The sequence below is a fragment of the Panthera uncia genome, assembly GCF_023721935.1.
Source record: "Panthera uncia isolate 11264 chromosome A1 unlocalized genomic scaffold, Puncia_PCG_1.0 HiC_scaffold_16, whole genome shotgun sequence".
In the NCBI taxonomy this organism is placed as follows: domain Eukaryota; kingdom Metazoa; phylum Chordata; class Mammalia; order Carnivora; family Felidae; genus Panthera; species Panthera uncia.
Genome location: NW_026057576.1, coordinates 48,001,349 through 48,028,600, shown reverse-complemented (window position 1 = coordinate 48,028,600; position 27,252 = coordinate 48,001,349). Strand labels below are relative to the sequence as shown.

At 40.1% G+C, this 27,252-nt stretch overlaps 1 protein-coding gene and 1 pseudogene across 10 annotated transcripts in view; one reads left to right on the top strand and one right to left on the bottom strand.

Moving 5' to 3' along the window:
* Nucleotides 1-27,252, bottom strand: part of LMO7 (LIM domain 7) — a 194,470-nt gene that overhangs the window by 125,525 nt on the left and 41,693 nt on the right. The gene's annotated exons all lie outside the window — the stretch shown is intronic.
* LOC125934206 (protein FAM204A-like) lies at nucleotides 19,131-19,685 on the top strand (annotated as a pseudogene).

Genomic DNA, 27,252 nt, shown 5'->3' with positions numbered 1-27,252 from the left:
TATATCACCAAAAGTCGTTCCATTTAGGAAATTACATGTAGTTTTAAGTTACAAAGAGAGAGATTAACCATTTTAGCATGAGCAAATATAAAAAGAAAAAAAAAACCATAATGAGAGTTTTCTGTAATGTAACTATCTAATGGCTGATCACCAAAAGTTAGAAGCTAAATTTCCAGTATGTTTTCTGTAAAAATCCTATGGGCAACCTAGTTTACCAAGAATAAATAAAAATAGATTAAGATATAAACTTGAAATACCAACTATAGATGCATATCACTAATTTCAGTCCCATCCTTAAATTCCTCAAGTTTCATGGCAAAGCAAAACTGCAGAGGGCATGACTCTCCTGAAACAGATTTACGAAATGGTCCTGACTTGCATCATGAGCTCTTTACTGAAACATCGTAGGGAGAAGGCTATTAAATCCCAACACAGAGAGACAAAAGAAAGACATGGAAGATGGTACATATTTTAAACGGACAATTCCTCCCTTAAGGCTATAACATATGAACAGGCCACCTACAGTCACCACAACCAATGTTCCTTAGCGAAACCACCTGGAAAAATGTCTACAGATCTGGTCTCTTGAGGGTAGAGTAGTTGGGAGGAAAGTGGATCTTACAGAGGATATAGTAGCAGAGAAAATGGAGGCCACGGTGGGAAAAAGCTGGTCCAAGAACAACTCCCAAAACTGGCTCCCTAGCTAACGGTGCAGGAAGAGTACGCTACAATGGCAGTGATGCCAGCAGCCCTAGAGGTGCACCCGTCACCTGAAAGCAAGGGCCCTCACTCCACCTGCCACTGCAGGGGAAAATGCCATCTTGGAAATCTGACTCGGGAAGTCCCTAACCTTAAACCCTAAGTGAGCTATAAGGCTCCTGCTGTCCTTACCGCTGCTAGGTTTTCAGCCCACCTAGAGTCCCTGTATGCCTTCCGCATCTTTTCCATAATGCCCAACATTGCTATAGCTAGACATATTATCCGTTAAATGCAAAACAAGTTGTTTTTAGAATAAAAGTTAGTTTCTCATAAGCTGGTTCTATAAATATGGATGGGAGCCTGGGCCAGGAGGTAATATGCTCAAACACGAGAAGTAGATCCTTTCCTATACACAGCATTAATCTACAGAAGGCTACATTGCTGCATGAATTAAACATGTGCTGAGTGTCTCTGTTACAGACACTCACCTGGATACTGGGTCGAGATCTAAAGAAAAAAAATGCAAGAAGCTCTTCCCTTAAAGACCTCACAGTCACATAAGTAAACACAAAGTATAAAAATGCAATAAAACATATCTAAACAGATTGATACATTCCTTTGGGGGGAAAACCTTAAGTGGCCCACGGATTATCCCAGGTACCCCATGCAGCACAAACTCTCTTGAATTTCCCCCAAATAGATCCAAGACAAACTCAAGATAAGCATTGATCCCAACCAGGAAAAACACAGTAACATCTCATTTATCTGAAAACTCCTCTCCAAAGCCAAAAAGGCATAAAAAAGTCCCAAGAACATCCAAAACGGATGTCAAAGTCTATTCTGTCTAGTCATAGGACAGCCCCTCAGAGCCACCAATACTTGATTATCCACCATTGACACAATCTGGTGATTGAGGTTCCCAAATTAACCCAGATTAGAAGCAGTAAGTTACAAGAAAGAAAGGTTGTTCGTACTGACACATGCATAGCAGTGAAGACAGTCAACAGTCCTGGATGGGGCCAATCAAGAGGGCATGGCAGCAAATGATGGAATGGAAAGAGAAAGGGCTCATGTCAGACAAAAGTATGTTCATATCCCACTTTCATTACCTAAGAGCTGTGTGACCTTAAGCAAGTTAAATAACCTTTCTGAACCCGTCTACTCATCTCAAACAAGGAAAATAGCACCTGCTTATTAGCTTATAATGGCCAAGAGGCTGTGCAATCAAATACTTGAGGGTAGCTAACAGCCATGATGCTTAACCTCTTTACAGGCACTGACCTGCAAGTTAGCACTGTGACAACACACTCTGATAATTAACCCTCAAAGGAATATCTCTGCACCATACAGAAAGCTTAGTAACATTCAGAATATTAAGTAGAAATAATAAAATATACAGACATATTCAGAAAACCCAACTATCCAGAATGGTTTATTTCCCCACAAAGACTATAGAAAGCAAAATTCATGGTATGTAGATTTCAGACCACACCCATCCATGTCAAAATATTAGTGTATTCTTGTATATATATGTGTATATCTATAATATTTTCAAAATCTAAATATTGATAATATAAAACCAGACTCCATTTATACTGTATTTATAAAGAAAACAGATATATAAAAGATAAACAAAGATTTTTAAATAAGAGTCCATAAATTAAGGACATGGGAATCTGGCATTCTCTGTACATTACTGAAGGTATTATAAAACCATACCACCATTCTAGAAGGCAACTTGGGATATGTATTTGAAGTCTTAAATATGCATACTCTGAGGCACACCAAGTGCAGATCCAGGAATTTATACTACAACAGCAGGACAAGAACACAAAGACATGACAGGATTGTTTCACAGCATTATGTGTAACAGCAACAATTATAAACATCCTAAATGCCCAATAAGAAATTTGTTAAATTAGGATACAACCACAAAACAGAAAACTACATGAAATTTAAACTCATGTCATGAAAGTAGATTACTTGTAAAGAATACTTAATGTAGGGGCGCCTGGGCAGCTCAGTTGGTTAAGCTTCCAACTCTTGATTTCAGCTCAGGTCATGATCCCAGGGTCGTGGGATAAAGCCCTACATCAGGCTCTGCACTGAGCATGGAGCCTTCTTAAGATTCATTCTCTCTCTCTGTGTCTCTCCTTCCTTCCCTCCCTCCAACCCCTGCCCCACTCACATGCGTTGTCTCTAAAATTAAAAAAAATTTAATTTAATTTAAAAAAGAATACTTAATGTATTAATTACAACTTCCTAGAAAATTACAGAACCATCCACATGCAACCAAAAACCTACAGCATTTTGTAAGTACTCAGCAAGAAAGTATTCCAACTGCATCATACACTAAATGTTCTTAAACTAAAAAAATTAACTTGTCTTCCAATCTATATTTAGATTTTTTTTAATCTAAATTAGTGTATTTCACCATGTAATATGCCCTTTAAGATAATCCTCCACTCTTGTGGGTGTAATAGGTAACTCTGTAAGTTAAACATGTTCCATTAATTTTTTTATTATGTTCCTGGATAAAAGAAAACTGAGTCTTAATATACAATGATTATGTGTGCGAGAGAGACAAAGAAAGCAAATACGGTACTTGAAATGAAAAATGAAAAATTATCTTTAAGTGGTTTAAGAGATTCTCTGGATATTTTCATGAACATTACAAATTATTCATACTGTATATGCTAGCTACCCCAACCTCAGTAATTCAAAACATCTGTTTATTGTAAAGTACAAATTTTTAATTAGCAAATTATATATCCATGTAAATATAAAGTCATCTAAGGCCCATCCTAGGGGACTAAAACAAAAAAGTTTTTCCTAGCGTTTTAAACCACAAAAAGAAAGCGTAAATTTATAGCAGAGATGTTTGGTCTACAGGACTACCTGGGCCACATTCTTTAAGAAACATACAATATGGTATCTACCGTTCCCAGTGAGGCCAGCTCAGGAATCCCTGACCTGCCATTTTCTACCTGTAACTCTGGACAAGCCAGATTAACTTTCTTAATGTTCTCATCTGTGCCATGGAGACACAAAGTACCCTCCCTCATAGGGTGACTGAGAATTAAATGAGATAAAATGTATAAAACACTCAACCCTTGCCTCAGGAGGAGCACTGACAAACGTTAGCTAGTGTAATTAGCCATTACCATCCATCTGTAGAATGAAGACAAGAAGTTTCATCTTATCCAACAAACAAAAGTCTGTTTTGCCAGACATGACATCCTTTAATTAAAGGAAGAGACTGATTTACTACATTATAAAAATCCACTAGACTACCTTCTGTATACTGGAAAGCGTAAATATTGTAGAAACCTGTAAAGGAACTCAAATTACAGTGAAGGCAGCTTGTTAAAACAATTAAATCATACTTTAAAATATAAACCCATCCTTATTTTAAGAAAGATTCAGTGTGCAGAAATTCCAGAATTTTGAAAGAACAAACTAGAAGTTCTAATCTAACAATTACTATTGTGTTCAATAATTTTGAACCTTACTCATTAGTAAATTATTTGAGGTGTGATACATTTTACGTAATGAGGTTGTGATTCATAGGAGCTAAATAAATAAAGACTACGTGTTTCCCTCATAAGCTAACAGAAGTCAACACAAACGAGTAATAATCACTGCGTAGTTACAGTCACACCTTGCCTTCTATAAAAACTTGGGTTTTTTCTACTTTTTTGTGCCCCTTTCCATAGTTCCCTAATGCAGCTAAATAAAACCATTACCTGAACTAACCTGAGAGGTACATCAGACAAAAAGGCCTGGGGTTTAACCCTGGACCCATCTCAACGGACACACTTTTGACAAGCCACTGCTCAGTCCCCTGATTGAAACAAAAACAAAAAACACTGATACTTGCCCTATCTACTTCACAGCACACAAATGATATGTAGAAATACATGAGCCCTCTAAAAAACAAACAAACAACAACAACAAAAAAAAACCCAAACAAACAAAAAGACTACACACTAGAGTCCAGGCTAGTGCCTCTTCCAGCGTGCGTCCCGTGTGCTGACTGGCCATCCTATTGGAAAGTAGCTAAGAAGAAACAGGACCAAGCAGGAAGCTCTTGGGTGAGAAGCTTCCTATGAAAGTTAATTACTCTCCAGAGCATATTAAGGGTGGAGCGACAGGCCAAAAGCAGACTCCACATAAACACCACTGCCAAACCTGTCTTACCACCCATAGCCTCCAGAGAAGCCCACGATAGGAACTTTTCAAAGGGCATATTTTGTGAAAGAAAATATCAGCTAAGTATACAGGCAATAAGTACAAGTTCACAAGTTTCAAAAAAAGCCATTTCTTTTGCTATGAGATGTATTAATTTAATAAACAAATGGGAGCTACCTTCACACCCTCTATTGTCTCCTTTATGGTTTTATTTTAATCCTACGGCTGGATGAGATTTGCCACAAAATGTGAGCAACACGCTTCTCTAACGCTCCATCATCTCTCCATTCCAATCCTGACCACATAATCCACATGACTTAAATCCCAAACATTCTGGGAACTTCTCAAAGACCACTTCATACCAGACTGGTTATCAGCAAAACATCCACTGATGCAAGTCAGCAGACACTCATCTCGTTTAAATTTTTCAATTCCTTTCAAGCAGCCACGTAAAAGATGTTTAGAATCCAAAAATGGCTCTCAAATCATATTTTTGTGTGAATCCCAGTATAAAAACATAGTGCCCATTTAAGTTGTTTTAAAAGAGGGAAAGTGATGTTTGCAACAAAAACTAGGCCATGAGCTTCTGATGGTCTCATAACTGGTTCCAAATGGAGTTACATATTAACTGGTTGATCAACTACTAGATCATATTTAAGATACACATATGATCATCATCATGCCAATCATTTCAACCTAAGTAACGCAAAAAATAAAACAAAACAGAACAAAAACAAAACCCAAGGAACATTTACCACCAGAAGTCACTGTGGAACACAGGACACACATCATGAAACAATTCACAAAAGATGGGTCTGCCCTAATTTTTCCATTCAAGGGAATGACTGAGTGCTCGCCTTCAAATGAGAGAGCCCATATCAGGCATTGTTTCCACAGCCAGAAGCCCCAGGCCAGCGCACATCAAGGACCTGTCCTGCTTTTCAGTCAATTTCTAAAGCTGTCAAAGAATTAAAAACACCTCTCTCTCCTTTCTTCCATTAAAAATCGGGTTTTTTAATTTTTTTTAATGTTTATTTTTGAGAGAGAGAGAGACAGAGACAGCGTGAGCAGGAGAGGGGCAGAGAGAGACAGAGTCACACACAGAATCCGAAGCAGGCTCCAGGCTCTGAGCTGTCAGCACAGAGCCTGACATGAGACTCGAACCCACGAACCACAAGATCATGACCTGAGCAGAAGTCGGACGCTCAACCGATTGAGCCACCCAGGCACCCCAATTAAAATTCATTTTTGAAGGGGGGCACCTGGGTGGCTTAGTCGGTTGAGCGTCTGACTTCAGCTCAGGTCATGAACTTATGGTTCATGAGTTGGAGCCCCGTGTCGGGCTCTGTGCTGACAGCTCAGAGCCTGGAGCCTGCTTCCAATTCTGTGTCTCCCTCTCTCTCTTCCCTTCCCCTGCCCGTGCTGTGTCTCTCTCTGTCTCAAAAATAAATAAACATAAAAAAATTTTTTTAACTCATTTTTGAAGCAACTGCTACATGATCCCGACAACTCCACAATACAGGTCCAATTTTAATATCCCATTAGTTGTCTCTATCATGGTTAATAATACAATAACTTTGACAGATCTTACTGGTCACACATGCCAAAAACTTACAAACACAAGGACTGAGGTGCACAATCAAAAGCATTAGGTAGAAACTAAACATAATTTAAATAAAACAAATGTCTACCTCCTAGCTCCTTTCCTGGAGTAAAATTATTGAAAAGGTTATTCACATTGTTAGAGAAGCCAGTTCTTCCTAAAAGGATGGGCCCTGTTCTTTTGAAACTACCCTAATACTGTGTCCCAAATAGAAAGGAACTTGGAGACAAAGAAGATGAGACTGGAACCTTAGGCTCCTTTGTATAATCAAGAGTGAGTCTCTGATTGTCCCCAGGCCTCAGTCTTCTCTGCTGTGAATCAGGTACCCGGATTATGACAGCCAACACTTACTCTGCTTACTTTGTGCACAATCTCCCTTCATTGGCGCAGTAACCCTATGTGATAGGAGCTCTTAGCCCATTTTTACGTGAGGAAACTAAGTTACAATATGGTTGCTTGGGTTGAGATCCAGGTCAGTAAGTAGCTCCCTACCTAACAGGAGTTGAGAATCAAGTCCCAATGTCTATCATTTATCACAGCATGGAGTGAACTCTACAATGTAATCAGGAACCTATGCCCTGGCCATGCCAGTCTACACCGCACAGTCTCCAGGGCAGAACTGTCTTACCCAACTTCCCATTGGTTGAAATACAGTGTACACATACTAGTCACTTATGTGAAATTTAATTATTACTCTTCCTTTGAGTATTTACACTACGAACATTTTAAGCAAAATAGAACAAGACCAAAACAAAACAAAAACAAACAGATGGTTACATTTCAAGTGTGTGGGGTAGGGGGTGATGGGGGGGGGGGGGGGGAGTGTTTTGGAGGAAGAACCTGCCTCAATTCCTGATATCGCTTTATTAAAGTAGCCTTCTACTGCACAAGAGCTAACCCATTCTAGTTTTGTCAATAGTTTAAGGATAAACACAAGGATCTATGAAAACATATCACTCTAGGGATACACCTTTTCAAAAGGGAATATTCCTGCACAGGAGTGCTGACTTGAAGGGGCACATGCACCCCAATGCTTATAGCAGCGCTATCAACAATAGCCAAATTATGGGAAGAGCCCAAATGTCCATCAACTGATGAATGGATTAAGAGCATGTGGTGTACGTATATAATGGAATACTACTCGGCGATGAAAAAGAATCAGATCTTGCCATTTGCCATAACATAAATGGAACTGGAGGATGTTATGCTAAGCGAAATAAGTCAATCAGAGAAAGACAGATATCACATGATTTCACTCATATGTGGAATTTGAGAAACTTATCAGATGATCATGGGGAAGGGAAAGAAAAAAACAAGATAAAAGCAGAGAGGGAGGCAAACCATTAGAGATTCTTAAATCCAGGGAACAAACTAGAAGCTTTGATGGGGGTGGCAGAGTAGGTTGGGTGGGGAAAGTGGGCGATAGGCATTAAGGAGAGTGCTTGTTGGGATAAGCATTAGGTGTTATATGTAAGTACTGAATCATTGGATTCTACTCCTGAAGCCAAGATTACACTGTATGTTAACTAACCTGAGAATTAAAAAAAAAAAAAAAAAAACAATTTAAAGGGAATATTCCTGGACGAAATGTTAAAAATTGAGAACTTGTCACCACTATGGATTTGCTACCTGAAATTTTATCGACTAAACAATATGTTTTAATTTAACTTTCCATTTAAACTATTTCTTAATTTTAACAGAGATACTAAGAAAGTACCCAGTTATTCACTCAAAAATCACGTAATGACAGTTGCTATGCACATACCTGGCACGGCGCTTGGCACTAGGAATATAAAAAGTTGAGATGAAGCAATTCTCAGAAATCCCTCTTTAAAAATCTAACCCTGTTTTGAAATGCATACCCAAAATGCTATTTTAAGCCGGGCATCTCTCTAAAATGTGATTAACCCTCTGAATTACAGCATGTTCTTGGTTAACTTATATGGTATATTCAGCAAATAATATTGCTTTAAGCAACATAATTCTCAAGTCACTGGCCTCTCTTAAGATTTGGCATCATACTACATAATATCCTGGAGTATACTAGGACTGTTTTTGCCAATACTAATATCACTTGATAGCCAATCCAAAGCTAACTCTCAGTCTTCCAAAATAGTGGTAATCAGAATTGCACAGATCACCGAATTCTAAATGGAATCCAAAAGTCTCCGAATGGTCAAAAATCGAAACCTTTTTCCTGCCCCCATGGTTCCCTTAAGCCCTGAGTCTCAGTGGTTCACATAAGGTACACCTCCCATTTCGCCTTCTCTTGGGAAGGACCCACGGGTCCTCATAAAGCCAGGAAGAAAAAAGAGCAAAATGCAAAGCTCCCAGTTGCATTCCCAGATAATTAAGAGCCAACTATCATTATAAACACTCAAAATTCTCACTCAATCATCATCAGGCCAAATGTCAACTATACTCAGATTTAGAAGTGCAAAAAAAATGAGTTTAAACATAATTTCTGCTCCAGAAGAGGCCACTTCCCTATACGATTACTAACTCTTAGGATACAGTCTCAAATAATCTTGGCTTAACCAATTATTAATAAGCCAAAAATGAAAAGCAACTGGAAAGAACTAAATAAAACCAAGGGAAGAGGAAGATTTGCTTCAGGGCTGACCATTTATGTGCCAGGTTTCATCTAGATACCAAATCCAAGAGAACCTGTCAGCAGCTAGTTAAGTTCACTGAAAACATCACACACACATGTGCTCAGGTTTTACAGCTATACTTTGTTCAGTTACCAATCACAAAAACTACTTCCAAAGGGTAAAGTATAAAGTACATTTTGTCTATAGATACAGGTTCATACTCCAATTTATGCTGTTGCAGACAATAAGGAAAATATTCCAAGGGAAAAAAAAGTCTACAAAAAGCCTAGCCTAGTATATAAATTATTAGTTTTTTCCAGATCAAGGAGTTTTCAAATAACTAGCACACAAGGCACACGTAGATGTGAACATCCATTATCAGGATATTTTAAGTATAGTTCAAATGCTTAATATAATCATGGGTTGTCAAGAGTCAAGAGATGTTCTTTTTTCCAGAAGTGTCTCACATACACATTAGCAAGTCTCAACAATTATCTGCTTATCTCCCAGAGAATTACTCTGAGAGTCATCACTGTGGGAAACATTCATTTGGGGAAATAGTGTGTCTCTATTACAGGTAGGAGTCACTACTTATTTTATATGAACTTCAAATTGATAGTTACATCCCCTGGCACCAATGATATGCTTTAGTCGCCTGTGTAAGTTTGGTATTAAGGAATGGAGCTGAGGTGAGCACTAACACAGGAGTTCCCTAAATGATTCTTGATGGATTCCTATTGCAAGCTAACACTTCAGTCCTTCTGACCCACTTGTCAATCTTCCTTCCACTCAGCAATGAATTTCTAGGAAACAAGAGACAGTTATAATATATTCATTCCTAAGCATATACCCAAGAGAAATAAAAACATGCCCACACAAAATCTTATATATGAATGTTCACAGCAGCATTACTTATATTAGCCAAAGAATAAAAAAAATCCAAATGTTCACCAATGGATGAATGAATAAATAGAATACAGCATAACCATACAGTGGAGTATCATTCAGCCATAAAATGGAACAAAGTACTAACACATGATACAACATGGAGAAACCCTGAAAAACACAGAGCTAAAGGAAAAGAGCCAGACACAAAAAAATTACATATTGTGTGATTCCATTTTATGTGAAATGTCCAGAATAGGCAAATCCAGAGAGACAGAAAGTAGATTAGCGGTTGCCAGAAGGTTAGGGGAAGAGAAGAATGGGGAGTGACCGTTAATGTGTATAAGGTTTCTTTTGAAGGATGACAATATTCTGAAATTAAACAGTGGTGATGGTTGCACAACTCTGTGAATACACCAAACAACAACAATGAATTTTATACTTTAAAAAGTGAATTGTATATGAATTATAGCTCAATAAATACGCTCTTTAAAAAAAAATTGTACACCTAGAAATTTGTGCATTTTACTGAAAGTTAATACAGATGACTCTTAAAAAGATGGTTCTAAAAGGCCTTAGACACTATCCATACCCTATAAACAAAAGACAATCAATATGAGTTAAGCCAATAAAGTAATTTCTGTACTCTAAATGCCCACCTCCCTTAAAAAGTTACATGTAATTTCACAGAAATAGGTCTAAGCTTCCAAAGTGGAGTTTCCTCTACCTGACACAGAAATGTTTGAGTATTAAATTATGATTTTTCCTTTTACATAATAGTATCTATCTTTTGGTTTTTAAATATGTCATCTTTGCATTGTATCTAAATAATGCCACAACCCTAAGTTTTCTTATGTGCATCTATGCCCTTTTTAGATAATTTGCTTTACTTATATGGTTTCAAAGCAGAACACACACTCAGAGTGCAACAAAGAGGGCCACAGCAAATGAGCTTATACACTTCCACATTAACTCCTGCTGTAAAGTAATTACAGTCCCAACAACAGAATGGTTAGGAAATCAGTTTTCCTCAAACAACCTGCAGGAACAAAGTTTCCCGTAGATTCTCTCCATGGCCTTAACAGATCTTAACAAAGCTTCCAGTTTATTCATGTCAAAAGTAAATATGCTTGGGCGCCTCAGTTGATTAAGTGCCCAACTCTTGGTTTCTGCTCAGGTTCTGATCTCACAGCTCCGAGATCAGGCCCTGCATCGGGCTCGGTGCTGACAGCTCGGAGCCTGCTTGGGATTCTCTCTCTCCCTCTCTCTCTGCCCATCCCTGCCCCCAAAGTAAATTTTTAAAAAGTAGATATTCTGATGGCTCCATAACATACCTATTTATTAGTTTAAAAAGTCCTTGACTGGAGCGCCTGGGTGGTGTAGTCAGTTAAGCGTCCAACTTTGGTTGTCATGATCTCACTGCTCATGAGTTTGAGCCCCACATCAGGCTCTGAGCTCACAGCTGGGAGCCTGGAGCTTGCTTCGGATTCTGTTTCTCCCCCTCTCTCTGCCCCTCCCCTGCTTGTGCACTCTCTCTTTCTCTCTCTCTCTCAAAAATAAATAAACCTTAAAAAAAAAAGAAAGTCCTTGACTAATAATTTCATTTCTCTTTATTGGAATCCTGTGTTTCAAGGCTACAAAGGTTGAAGCACTGAGAATAATTTTTTAATGCTATTCTGATATATTGAGACATAAAAAGAGTGGTATGTGTGTTCCCTTTTAGGGAAACAGAGGGAAGACTCTGCCCCAAAGAATGAATGAGATTGTTTTACTCAAAAAAATTATCGGTGATCTTAAGAACTGGACCTCAGGAAGTCAGCATGACTTCCCTCAAGCAGTATTGATGGCTCCTTCTGCCCCACTGCCCCGTTTACCTCCTGACATTCACAGCACCTAATGGCAAATGTGTATTCGCGTTTATGACTCACCTACCAGCCTAAGTTCCTAAAGGAGATTATCACAGCCCATAAGCTGACTCCAACCTGTAGACATGTTTTGTTTGGCCCACACAACATGTTGAAGTTGGGAAACAGAAAACAAAGTTCTGGATTGCTAACTTCTCTTTAAAAAAGAAACCATCTGACCACACTGGGCATGCATTACCTCCCAGCCCCAACAGGCTGCCCCTGAGTCCATGACAGGCCGGGGGGAGTACACTCTCTCCAGACAGTGACAACCCTATGCTGCCATATCAGCTGACCCTTGCCCTTTCTCGTTCATATACACAACCTGGCTGGCCCCTGCAGGCATGTCCCTTTGAAACTACGTGAGGTTTTTCATTTTATCCTCAAGGCCTAGGACAACTCCTGCCCTGTAGGAAGGACTCTTGCTTGTGGACTCAGAATTTAGCCTGTAGAAGAATCACCTATGGTGCTTGTAGAACAACCCAGGCCTTTCCCTAAGAAGTCCTGATTCAAACTGCCAGCGTCGACACCCAGAAGTTCACCATTTTTAGAAGCACCTTTACTGAGTCTTGCCAAGAATGGTCTCAGATAAACATGGTTTTACTATGAAACCATGGGGTTCTTATGAGTCTTGATTTCCTTATAAGAAAAAGAATGAGGGTGCACTGGGTGGCTCAGTGGGTTAAGCATCCCATTCTTGATTTCAGCTCAGGTCATGATCTCATGGTTCATGAGTTCCAGCCCCACGTCAGGCTCTATGCTGATAGCACAGAGTCAGCTTGGGATCCTTTCTCTCCCTCTCTCCCTCTGCCACTCCCCACTTGTGTTCTTTCTCTCTCTCAAAATAAATAAATAAATAAACTTTAAAAAAGAAAAGAATAGATAAGAGAAGAAAAAGCATTTGTAATAAATCACCACAGCTTCTCCCAGCTCCAAATGCTTTGGCTCTTTATTGGAAGTCTAAGGAAAACAAGTGGGAAATTAGTTCCTGTTCTCTGCTACCCCCTGCTGGCATGTTCTTGGTAGGGTAAAGGTATAAACCAGCCCAGGAAATACTGTCCTCTTTTTTTCATTGTTTTAATGGGGTTTTTTTGTTTTGTTTTGTTTTTTTTTTTGAGAGACAGAGACGGAGTGCGAGTGGGGTAGGGGCAGAGAGTGAGGGATACACAGAATCCGAAGCAGTCTCCAGGCTTTGAGCTGTCAGCACAGAGCCCGACACTGGGTTCAAACCCACAAACTGCAAGTTCATGACCTGAACCAAAGTCAGCCACTTAACCGACTGGGCCACCCAGGCGCCCCCAGTGTCCTCTATTTTTAATGGCTAGATCCAAGTACATAAAAAATACAACAAAATACTTTAACACAAAACCAAGATACATTTGGTGAAAAGGAAAAATAAATACCTTATAATTTTATTTATCAATTATACCTCAATAAAGCTGATTGTTTTTTAAATGTTAATATCACAAGTTTGTCTCCTTTGTTAATTCTATAAGAGCTTCTGGATGTGTTTCTATAAAACTGACTTTGAAACGCACAAATATATGCTGAGACTTTTAGTGGAAATATTTGCACATTAAAGTATGCAGTCTGTATAACTGTAGATTTGGGGCCTACTCATGGAACAAATTTCTACCACAATAAAATGCTCCAGAATGGACTTATCTGCACTTCTAGAGAAAGCAAACCCCAGATACAGAAAATGTTCTAGGCCAAACATATAATTCACCTTGATTGGGTGAGATTTCCATGATTCCTCCTCTCAATGGTCAGGATGTCTACTCTCTCATCTGATATCGTACCAGGGAGCACATCGTACCAGGGAGCACAAGAATCTGGGTCCTATGAGACTTCTGGGTTTAGTTTACAGATGGATTCTGCTCTCCAAGCCTAGAACTACACTCCAGAAGGGAGATAATACAGGCTGACAGCCAATCATAACAAACTGAAGATCTCTGCCTGGGTGTTCAGGCAAAACTCAGGAGGATCCATAGCAGAGAGCAGTTGGGTGTGACAGGATGTGTGGGAGGCAGGCAAGCATGGTTAATCTGGAAGCTTTCTCATGATTACTTCACCCTCCTCGAAACTGTGAAGCTTAACCTGCCAACCACTCCCTCCTTCAAATTCTTCTTCAGCTCACCTACTCAGAGCTCTTCCTCCACCTTCTAAACTTTGTTCATTCCAATATAAACTCCAAGCAGGTCGTCCTACGTGTACAACTCAGGTCCTACCTGGGACGTCCCTCTGGCCCCACATTCATGGCTCCCAGTTGAGCATTTCCTCTTGAGCACGCTTATATCACCACAGAGCCAGCATGTAAAATAGACCTCACCCTCTCACCCAACACTCAACTGCCACACCTCAATTCACTATTGAAATCATGATACCAACATTCTCCCAGATACCCAGACTCAAAGCATCAGAATGTACCTTCCCTGTCCATCCAGGTCTGCGTACTTCTCTCCACCAAGGTCTAGCCTTCTTGTCTGGCAGATGTAACATTTCACTATCTCATACTGACTGCACTGCCTAAATTAACCTCCTTTGCATCTACTCTCCTTCAATGCCTGCCTATTGCTCCTTAAAAATCAAAATAAGCTTTTTGTCACAAAAAAACACTGCTCAAAATCTTCCAAAGGTCCATTTGGTCTATAGAATAAGGCCTTCCTGTCTGCCTTCAGCCTTTCTCCCCTGGATTCTCACACAGAAATCCTTGATTCTGCCTGAACACAAAAATTTCCATGTCCTCCAATATGTTCATCCCTCCATTAAAGTCAAATGTCTTCCCCAAACACTACTGCTCCACAAAGATTCCTTCTACCTCTACATCTTTGTGACACTGATTTTCTGATCCACTAACTCAGAGTTGAGCCATTCTGTCATTATGTAGTTACTTTTCTTCTGTGCTACACAGAAACTTTACTGAAGTGAGCAACCGACATCCAGGTTCTACACATCTTCTCTCTCCCTTCCCACTGAACACCAGTACTTGTAAGTAATAAGAAATAATTAACTTCCTCTAAAGCCAAAGGTTAAGAGAAAAGAGAAACTGTTGCTTGAGGTATTATAGAGAACGTTTAATTCAGATTCAGAGACTAAAAAAGCACACCTCAGGGGCGCCTGGGTGGCTTAGTCGGTTAAGTGTCCGACTTCGGCTCAGGTCATGATCTCGCAGCTCTTGAGTTCAAGCCCCACATCAGGCTCTGTGCTGACAGCTCAGAGACTGGAGCCTGCTTCATATTCTGTGTCTTCCTCTCTCTCTGCCTCTCCCCTGCTCATGCTCTATCTCTCTCTCTCTCTCTCAAAATAAATAAACATTAAATTAAAAAAAATTTTTTTTAAGAGCACAGCTCAGGAAAAAGACTTTGACTTTCTGAAAAAAAAAAAAAAAGTTAGGTATGATGAGATGGGGCAAGACCAGGCTACTGCCTGACATCCACAGAAGGCAGCCAGGAAAAGGAGAAGCTGGGCAAGCCAGCCAGCCTCACTGCCTCTCAGGCCACAACTCAGAAAGAAGAGTCCCAGATCAGACAGGTGGTACCTATGATGTGGAAAACACTCAGAGTGGCTGAGAGACCTACCCAATATCTTGAGGGAAAAGGGAAAAGCCAAGAGCCAGCATCAACTACCATTTTCCTCCCCTAACAGAGGATGATAGCTAGTCTACAACCTGGAACAGGGAATGGAGTCAGAAGATGGAAAAGCTGGAGGAGAAGGCAAACAGATTCAGTGAAGGTAGTCAGGAGGACTGGCAGTGCTGTATGAAATAATTATCATCCCCCATCAAAAGCAGAGCCAGATGGCAGCCACAGACAATGGGGACACACATAGGCGATATGAAATTTTGATGAATTCCTTAATGGCCACACAATGAAAGCCTCTTTTCCACAAACAAGCTAATAATAGAACAAATGTCAGTACTACACAAAAAAAGACTTAAAATTGCCTTCATTATTTACCCAGCTGTATTTGTACATTTTTCAAAATGTGGTTGTTTAATAAGTGCTTTTGCTGATGAGAATGACCACTGTCTATGGCATGAAAATGAATGTTACTTTTTTGAACCCTAAGCTGATTCTCCAGATGACTGTATTAATAACCACAAAAGACCAGGTAATTCAGCTACCCATGCACTTGACCCAAAATGATAACTCTGGCTATGAATGAGGAAGACTTGTACATGCCAGTTCCTAGCATCTCTATATGAGAAATTAAGCAAAGTTACAGCTACTATAAAAATGTATGCTTAACCCTCAGAATGAGCAGACCAGATTACACAAGAGTGCCCACAGTGCCTTATTAACTCTAGCTTGTCTGGGAGAAATGCTCTGATCTACTTCACATTTACCTAAAAGGCCCTCTTTAATGATCTAATCAAAGTCTGAAGTCAAAATAAGACTGAAGGTTACCAGTGTTACCTGCCTTCTATAAGCCTTGACAAAATGCATTCAATCGCCTGGAGAGAGGTTATTCCCCAGGAAGACATTATTTGGAAAGGCACAGCCATTTGATATCTGGGATGAAGTGAAACTCCAGGTCAAAAGAGCTAAAATTGCCTGGCTAACCAGAGGGAACACGAATAGCTATATGCAAGCATGCAGGACCCTAAAGTAACTAGAGAAGAATTAGGTGATTGTAGAACTCCTGCAGGCCATAGGTAAGTAACCTTTTAAATAAGAGACACTGAGTGGGCTAACAGCCCTGAAATTTGCTGGTGTCTGTTGGCTTATGAGCCACTCCAAAGAACAAGGGTCCAGGCGGTCCACAGCTAGTGCAGACCAAGCAGACCTGAGCAGACTGTCAACAGCTGGGTTTTCCCAGGTAGGTGTGAAAGGACAACACAGCAAGTTTGAAGGCACGGTCAAGAAAGGGGCTTACTTTAGACTGTGCAGACTATGCTAAGCAAACAAGGGAGGGGAAGACAGGAGGCTGGTAAGAAGGAAGAAAGTAAAGAGGTGTTGACTAAGCAGGTTTAGCTGAAGCTGCAAGGTAAGACACCGAGCAGGCTGCAGAGTGAGACGCTGGGATGTAGCAATGCAAAAGTGAAGGCCTCTCACGAAATAACAACATCCAGGATTAGGACATCAAAAAAAGAGGCTGGAGTAGAAGTGAAAAGACATGGTTTTGGAGGTGAGAGGACTTGATCAGCCCTCCCTCCTGGTCCACAGTGTATCTATATGGCAGGGTTAGGGTGGAATAAAAATAGTGAGGCAGCAGCTCAAGGGCTCACTGAATAAAGAGGAACAAAAATAAGTCAGCATAGTAATGAGGAGGAGGGTACTGGATAGGTAAGCCCGTGGTATAAGGCATAGATATTTCTATGTACACTTTTCAGTTCGCCTGGAAGGGGCCACTGCTTCCAGCCCAGGGAGTATGCAGGGTGTGGGAAAGAGCAAAGTATACTGGGGAAGGCTACAGGAGAAAAAGAGGACTAGGTCTCACATGAAAAGGAAGCAAAGAGAAGGCTCAGGAAGGGACAGAAGTTGATAACACAGAATTGTTCCAGAGGGCAGAGTGGAAAGGTCTGGGAGGAAGTATGGGCACCAGTCCAGGAGACCAAGTACTGAGCACCATGACCAAAATTCCTCCATCTTGGGCCCTAACAAAAGCTAACAGGAAGGACATGGAGGTCAGCTGGCTACAAAGATGACCTCTACATGATATTAAACATTTCCTATTACATTTAACAGTGAGTCAGGCCAAGACCGAACAAATCATGCATTTTTTCTTGTGATAAACCATTCCACATTTTGAAACTAAACTGAACAAACATCCTCTACCCAACACACACCCTGGAGACTGATGGGATGAATAATGCTTCAAACATTGGGTCATTAGGTCATAAACAGTGAGATATTTTGGCTATTTTCACATTACCTGAAGCAAAACTAATTTTTTAAAGCTTCTTAAAAACATTCTTCTCAGTCACAGTTTGGCTTAGAAAAACCTCCTAGTTTTGCTTAAAGAGCACATGTCAAACAGACTTATCAAAACTTTTCATTTACTAAAATTAAACATCCAGTTTTAAGTGTAATTTTAAAGTAAATACTTACAAATGCAACATATAGACAATCCCTTACATATGAAGTATTATCAGAAAAAGTCATCATAGGGGCACCTAGGTGGCTCAGTCAGTTAAGTGTCGGACTTCGGCTCAGGTCATGATCTCACGGTTCGTGAGTTTAAGCCCTGTGTCATGCTCTGTTCTGACAGCTCAGAGTCTGGAGTCTGCTTCAGATTCTGTGTCTCCCTCTCTCTCTGCCCCACCCCCACTCTCACTCGCTCTCTCTAAAATAAATAAACATTAAAAACAATTTTTAAAAGAAATAAAATATTTTAATTATTATTCAGTCATTAGAAAATAATTGTTTAGCCATCCATTCACCAAATCACTCTGTGCATTTTCTTAGTCCTATGTTAAAGCAATATAGGAGATAAAATAATTTGCAAACCAAATTTTTTGGAAAAATACATCTTAAACCGGGGATAGGCAAACTAGAGCCTCGTGGCCAAACTGAGACCCACCATCTGTATTTATAAAGTTTTACTGGAACACAGATTCCAATCAGTAGCAATGAGATTTCTCACTAAATGGGCAGAGAAAACTGAGTAGTCCTAACAGAAATGTATGGTCCATAAAGCCTAAAATATTTACTATTCGGCTCATTACAGAAAAAGTTTGCCAACTTTTGTTATTGACAAATGACCAAGGATTTCATTTATTCATTCAAATACATTAGTGCCAAAATGCTGGGACAGATGCAAATGTACAGGAAAGACAGCATGCGCTGAGTATATTTCAAATACAGGACAAAATAAACAATAAAATACAGGCTTTGGCTCCTGGTGACAGTTCCAGAGGGCCTGCCAAGAGGCCCAGCATAGGCAGAATGGGCCATGGAAGACCTCAGCCAGGCCCACACTTTCCACAGAAAGGGTAACTCAGCACCTTCCCAGGACTTTGGTGGGAAAGGGTTGCTCGATCCCAACCCAACCAAAGTGAGAAGAGTAAGGATGCTCCCCACTGTGAAAATGGACCATGTTTACAATCATTCTATTCTGGAAAACACCTACAGTTTAAGGAAGTGTCAACAGGCTAGAAATCACATCTGGGACCTGAGCATTTTGTCCTGTGCCTGGGACCGAAGTGAAAATCTGCCCCCGGCGTTATAGACTTCTAGGTGTAGTAAAGCCACCAGGCAGAGAAAGTATACCTTTCTAGAGCTGTCTTCAAGATTTGAACTTTAAGAGAAGATGTGGCGTGGACTGCTTCCTCTTGGCCTAAGTGAAATGATGTTGCCTTGAACTCTAAAGATGAAGCCTGAACTCACAGGAAGAGAAAGGTTGGGTAATTAGAAAACCAAATCTCAGATTTCTTTATAGACGGAGCAAAAACCAAAACAGAGGAAAATGCAAATGCATATGAAGCATGCCCTTCTGGAATTTCCTTAAATATGTGGAATCAATTTCAAGAATTGCAAAAAAACATTCCAAGCATAAAACCCCAACCTCAAGACTCAGGGGAGGGGAGAAAATACAAGTTGAAGAATGAAGGGCAATCTTTAAGCCAGGGGAAGAAGTGTATTCAAATTTTTGGAGTCAGTGATAGGTTTGAAGAAAAAAAAAGAATTGGTAAGTCAGGACTTCAAGAGCATAGACCAGGCTGTGGACAAGTAGAACAAGGAGAAGACCGAAGAACTCAGCAACCAGCTAGTTACCAGAGAGCTTGGTGTAAAAACTGTCAGAGCAGTTGCTAGCCGCAACTGTGTAAGAGCCAAAAAGGAGGCTGAGAATTCACAGGTTGTTTAAGAAAAGAATAAATGCGTATGGAGATTTGAAGCAAAGAATAGATAGGAAACCAAAGCAAAATGGGATTTGGGACTTTTCAATCTAGCTGGGAGCTCCAAGTGCTCAATTTAGTGAAAAGATCTTCTTGCTTATATTTAGTGTGTCATGAAATTGACAGAAGTAGCAAAAAGCAAGCATAAAAACTGGGAGCTAACTATGGAAACTTTTCAGTCTTTTTCTAAGGAGTTTATCCTAGTGAAATGAATGAAATGGTGCTGTTATTTGTCAAGAAATATAAGCATACACTAGGATTTTTAACACTTATATAGACCTACAGTATAAAATCCATTTCAGTTTTCATCCATTTGGCAGAGCATAGCCCATGAGCCTCCTATACTTTAATTCAGCTTAACAATGCTATCCTGGAATTTTAAGATTAGTGTTTGTTTTGATGAATCAGTCGTAAGTGCCAAGAGGGTCTCAATTGATAATGTCTTTGCAGATGACATAATTATTTTAATGTTATAAAAGTAACCATTAAATCTTTAATTGGGAGGCAGTGGGGTTAATATTTCAGTCATATGGTAAAATAAATAGGAATAGCAATTACATTTTACATTCCTTCACATATATTTCAATTAAAGAAAAATAAAATAAAACGTAAGTGCCACATAGACCTACGCACTAAAAGATGTAGAATAACTCTGCTTGGGGAGAAAGAAAAAGTTCCAGGGGGAAAAAAAGCCATTTTGTTGGGGTTAGGGAGAGAAAAGGGGGAAAGCACATAAAATCAGAACAAAGCTGTGTTCACTCCAGAGGCCATGCTCCTTTCCCACAATTCTCAGTGGTACTCTGAAACATGGAGTTCAACAAGTATTTGTTGAATGAATACTGCCCTCTGGTGGCTCAGAAGCACTATCCCTCATAAGGGCTTTCACCCAAATTACTGAAACTGTTCTAGAACTTTCCCAAGTCCTTTTCCTTCAAAACTTATGCATGCTTTATTCCAGTCACTTAAGACTGATAATAACAATGTGACCTAATATTTCTGACACAGCCAAGTATTAGCCCTCCCATAAAACCAACGGTCACTTTATACAAACATATCCTATAAAGAGTCATTAATAATAAATCCAGAATGGGAACAATACCCTTCATGCTGGCAGAACCTGTAGTATGTCCCTCATTCCCCCCACAGGATAACTAATTGCACATGTACTGCCTTCTTCTAAATGTTCTTCCAGTTCTTTCTCAGTAAGGATTTGTTTTTGATATTGTTTGCACAAATTTTGCCTAGATCCTTCTGTACACATTCTATTAGTCTGTCATATCTAAAACCCCCTCACACAAAGCCAACTTCAATGTATTTTATCCCTGGGGGGTGAGGGGAGGGTTTGATGAAGCCTCATTTTCCCTTCCTCATTTCCTCATTGACAGAACTGAGTCTCCAATTTCTTGTTATTTTTCACCCATTATTTCATACACATAATTATGGCTGATAAAGTTAACGGCCATATCATGACCCACAAAATGGAAGCCACCCCAGTGTTCTGCCCATGTCACAAATGTAAGCCTAAGAAAACCTGCACTTTCAGGAAACACTGATCGAGGAAACCTAACATACACTACTCACAACCCTCCGACTCAGCTTTAGTTACCTCACTTTACCCTAGAAAATAAGACCTTCTAGCCTTACCAGGAAATCCTTGACCTCCAAGCCAATCACGCCCTGTTTCCATGTTGTTGCTTCTAATTCTCTATAAAACTCATTCTTAGTCCAAATCCCTCAGGAACAGTGCTCCCCTTCTTGTTAGGCACTGTATTCCCCCAACCCATGGATTGTTTTCCCTTGAAAAAATGATAAACTCATTACTAAATTGTATTATTTTTTGTCATTTGACATGGCTCACATATACTTCCTCTACATCTAAGCTGTAAAAAACGTCCTCTATCTTTTCTCATTCTTCAATGTTTGCATCAGTCAGCCACCACCACAGACCTCCACAGAGCTATACATTCAAAGGTAAGCCTGAGAGGGGGTAGGGGTTAAGATGGCGGAGACATAGGGGAACCAGGATTTCTCTTTTCCCTCAAACACAGCTGTATTGAGGACAGAACACTTGGAACACCCAGGAATTCCTTCTGGGGAGTGACAGAAAAATCTCCACACGTGGAGGGAGACAGCTTGGTGGGACAGAGGTGCATGTATGCGAACTGAGGGACATAAAACAGAGTGGGCACGGAGGGGAGGGATCCCCTTCTGTGGAGAGTCAAAGGAAGCCTGCAAGCATGGCTTTCATTTCAACGTGTTCTTCATGAGCCATTTGGCACAAACCATGAACAGCTGAGTACTGAGTTAGTTTCCATAAGATAAATCAAAGTAAATATTCCACAGGCTCTTCTGCTTCCTCTCCTTGACAGGGCCTGGAGGCCACCCAGGACAGGCAGATGAGAAGATTAAAATACACTGCCTGGCTTTCATCTTTTAATTGGTCTCTTTCTTTGGCATTCTTTTGGAAGACAATAGTGTGGGATGAGGCTTTAGTTTCCTTCCACTTTGTACAAACAGGAGTCAACTCTAGCTATACAGTGGAAAGACGCTCAAATATGTGGTGTGGTGGCCTCGTTCCCAGTGGCCAGCAGGGTTCACAGAAACTGCAAACCCAGGTTGCATCAAGTTCACATCTGCCTTTTACAGGATGTTTACCAAGTCTATGCAAAATGAAATAAAGGCAAATTCCACGGAAAATCGAAACCAAATGATACTCAGAGGCAAAACCTTTTCCCGTTATCTAACAAATTCTGGGGAAATTACCTGTAGGATAAAGGACTGCGAAGTTATGGAAAACATGCTTACAATTTCCACTATTGCTATTACACAATAATTTAAAAATAGCTGAAGTGGAATTTACCAGAGCTAATCCAATAAAGCCCAATGTCCTTGAAGATGAAGCCTTGAAGAGGCCTCTAAGATTTCCTAATAGCTGACATCCAAAGCTCTCTGTAAACTGTAAATCACTATATGCAAGATGAGAAAACTAAGTCTCTTCACTGAAAGAGATGAAGTAAAATGGTTACTGGAAAACGGACAGTATGTGGCAACGAGCTCAAGCTTTGGCTTAGACACATCTGTTGTCCCCTTCAGGCTCTGCCACCCGTGGCTATGTGAGAGTGTCTAATCCTCTCTTTTCCTCTCATATTGAACCACATTTTCATAAGAAGATTAGCTAATCTCATGTCCTACCCACAAGACTTTCTGCCTTCCATGGTAAAATTTTTTTAAAGGAAAAAAAATGGCCAAGAATTTCAAAAGTTTGGATATATAAAAAATACTCTTTTCCACTACTGCATGCTGCCACTGGATAAATTTAAGATCTTGCTCATGGGTTTAAAAGTACTGGAGAAGAGGGGCGCCTGGGTGGTTCCGTCGGTTGAGTGTCGGACTTCGGCTCAGGTCACGATCTCACAGCTTGTGAGTTTGAGCCCCGCGTCAGGCTCTGTACTGACAGCTCAGAGCCTGGAGCCTGCTTCAGATTCTGTGCCTCCCCCTCTCTCTGCCCCACCCCACTCGTATTCTGTCTCTGTCTCTCTCAAAAATAAATAAACATTAAAAACAAAACAGACAAAAAAAAGTACTGGAGAAGAATAGCTGAACAGGAATCTGTTAAGAAAAACAGACTCATATGACTGCATTAAATGACAATTAGTGCTGGGACACAACTTCTACTCTTTGAAAGACACTGTTAAGAGAGTTAAAAAAAAAAAAACAACTCATGCCACCGAGAGAAATTTTTTGCAAAACATAACTGATAAAGGACTTCTTTCTAGAATATACAAACTCTAGAAAACAATCCAATTTAACAGATGGGCAAATAATCTCAACACTTCATCAGAGATGTATGGATAACAAGCAAAGACGAGCTCAATATCAGTAGATAGTAAAGAGAAAAACTAAAGTTTTGATGTTTGGTTTCTACAGCTTTCAAGCCCTCAGCCCTCCTCTTTCCCTTCACCCCACATCTGGAAAACCTGATAAGAAAACCCATATGCACAATCTGTCCACTGGGACCAATGGAATTTTCAAACCTGCTGAGAAAATACAAGCCTGGCTGAAAAAAAAAGGGGGGTTCATCCAGGCTCCATCCCTCAACTACAGTAAAAGTCCCAATCTACCAAACTCTTCTTTACCATGTTTCGCTCCTGACAAAACTTAAGCTCTTCTCCTTAGTAAGTCCTCTTGCTATTCACTATATGAGTGATAAATTTGATTTCACATCCACTGATGGCTGTGTGTCATTGGTCCCGACATCCACAAATTCCTGGGGGAGAGGGGAGCTACTGCCTAGTGTCTAGCAGAAGATGCTGGGTGCTCAAATAAAACAATCAGGCATTAGGAAAATGCAGATTAAAACCAGTATATGATGCATGCCTACAAACATACTACTACTATATTGTAAAATGGCTAAAATTTTAAGAACTCCCATTAACAAGCATTGACAAGTGTGTCAAAGAACTGGAACTCTCTCACACTGCTGGTGGAAGTGCAAAATGGTACAGCCAAGGTGGAAAACAGTGTTTTGATAAAGTTAAACACACTTATGGTAAGACCCATCAATCCCATCCTCAGCACTTACTCAAGTGAAATAAAAAGCCTGTCATGAATATTCACAGTGACTTGATAACTGCCCCAAACTAGAAAGAACCCAAATGTCCTTCAAATGGAAATCAATAAACCATGGTATATCCACATTCCAGGGATGCTACTCAACTATAAAAAGGACTTAAGTACTGATACAGCCAACAATGCTGATAAGTCTTGAATGCATTATGCTAAGTAGAAAACAGCTGGACTCAAAAGGTTACAAATAGGATAATTCCACTTATAGGACATTACTGAAATGACAAAACCATAATAACCAGCAAGGACAGAAAACCCATCAGCAGTTGCCAGGGACAGGGGATGAGGAGCAAAGGGACTACAAATGGTACACAACAAAATTTGGTGGGGGGTGGGGGATGAAATGCTAAATCGTGACTGAGGTGGCACTCACCATTTCTCAGAAATCAGTATATTAGAAAGGATGAATTTCGGGGTCCTGGGTGACTCAGTCGGTTAAGCGTCTGACTTCGGCTCAGGACATGATCTCACAGACCATGCATTCCAGCCCCGCATCAGGCTCTGTGCTGACAGCTCAGAGCCTGGAGCCTGCTTCGGATTCTGTGTCTCCCTCTCTCTCTGCCCCTCCCTTGCTCACACACTGTCTCTGTCTCTCTCAAAAATAAACATAAATTTTTTTTTAATAAAAAACATTTAAAAAATAAATTTAAAAAAAGGATTTCATTGTCAATCATACCTCAATTTAAAAAAAGACAACAATGCAAAATCAGTTGTCAGAAATGTTGCCATTATCCAAGCTAAAATACAATGATTCTTGTACTGAGAATTAGGGATCACAGGACTGTTTACTAATATTACAGATTTCCACCTCTGCCTCCATGCCTGAGTTGGGGGGTGGGAGCTGGGAATCTGCAGCATTAACAAACATCCTAGATTACTTTGATGCAGGTGATCCAAAGACTACACTTTGAGCTTGTTCCACAGCAGTATCATGGCAAAAGCTGATACAAATACCCTTCCATCATTTCTTCCTCTGAATAAGCCTTGTTAGTTTCCAAAGTTCAGCAACTCCAGCTGTTCTGCATGTGACCCAGGATGTTACAAAGGCAGAAACAACTGTAAATAGAGGGAACAGGGCTTTCTCACTGGAGGTTGTGGGCATAATAAACATAATCAAATACAAAATGCTGTATAGAGTCTTTCCCAAACTTTAAGTTCTAAGAGAGTTATGGATTTCAGATAATCACCTGCTTAGTGTTCCTGAATGGTCTTACCAAGCTGGAAAGACAATAAGGAAATGAAAGTGACAGGTGAACATGGAACATGACCACAAAGGTTGGACCTTTGGTCCAAACATGGACCACATGACCAAAGAACATCCAAACCAACAATTTCTCTGTGTTTAAGGCAAGCTTCAAATGGAAAAGATAAGGGTCACCCGGGTGGCTCAGTCGGTTAAGCGTCTGACTTCAGCTCAGGTCATGATCTTAGGGTTTGTGAGTTCCAGCCCCACGTCAGCCTCTGTGCTGACAGCTTGGAGCCTGGAGCCTGTTTTGGGGTTCTGTGTCACCCTCTCTCTCTGCCCCTCCCCTGCTCACACTGTCTCTCTCTCTCTCTTTCTCTCTCAAAAATAAATAAACATTAAAAAAATTTAATGGAGAAAATATCTCCATTTTCTAACACTCATCTACTCCATTTATAACCTAAAGTAGAATATTTTTTTTTAGAGTAATACCATGCTAAATTCCCCTGTGTAAACTCACAGGAGTACAGCTGGTCTAATAAAGTGGGAGAAGATTCTGAGCATCACTGAAAAGCTATATACTCTCTAAATCCCATCCCCACCCCATCTCCCAAAAAGTCATCATTGAGAGCTCTGCTCTGTGGAACAACATTAGACAACATCCTCAAAAAATAAGGTTCCAAGAATAAATGCATAGCCTTTTATTAGGACATAAAAGAAATTTGGCTAATTTCTACCAAAAATTTTTCAGCAAATTCAATAAGCCTGGCTGACTTAACACTTATTAAACTTAACACTTATTACTCTGTATGTTTGTCTGGTTTATTCACTATTACATCCCAAACACATAGAAAGTTCTATGACTCATAGTAGGTACTCAAATATTTTTGAATGAATATCAAAACATAAAGTGGTTTATAAACATCAATATAAAACATAACCCCCAGTATATTGAAAATACGATTATACATACTGGTAAGAATTAAATGACAATGGTTAAATTTCCCAGAGGATAATTCCAATTTTAAAAAAATCTTTAAGCAAATGCATCTCTAATTAGTCAAAGGTATTAGAGTAGATTTTTGTAGAGAGGACCTTCCATGGTCTCTATCTCCCACCAGTGGCCATGCTGTCACTCTAATTGTGCATCTTTCTTGTTGTGTGGTGTATATATTCTTAGCTATGTCTCTTCTGAATTCAGCAAAATCTTTTTTTTTTTTTCAACGTTTTTTATTTTATTTTTGGGACAGAGAGAGACAGAGCATGAACGGGGGAGGGGCAGCGAGAGAGGGAGACACAGAATCGGAAACAGGCTCCAAGCCATCAGCCCAGAGCCTGACGCGGGGCTCGAACTCACGGACCGCGAGATCGTGACCTGGCTGAAGTCGGACGCTTAACCGACTGCGCCACCCAGGCGCCCCTGAATTCAGCAAAATCTTGAAAAACAAATCCAGGAAAAAAAAAAAATACTTGGGCTCATTCTATACCATAAATTAGGTCTTAAAAGCTTTTTTTCAATTTTTTTAAATGTTTATTTATTTTTGAGAGAGAGAGCATGAGCAGGGGAGGAGCAGAGAGAGAGGGAGACAGTCCGAAGGGGGCTCCAGGCTCTGTGCTGTTAGCACAGAGATTGACAGGGGGCTTGAACCCATGGACCACGAGATCATGACCTCAGCCAAAGTTGGCCGCTTAACCAACTGAGCCATCCAGGCGCCCTGGTCTTACAG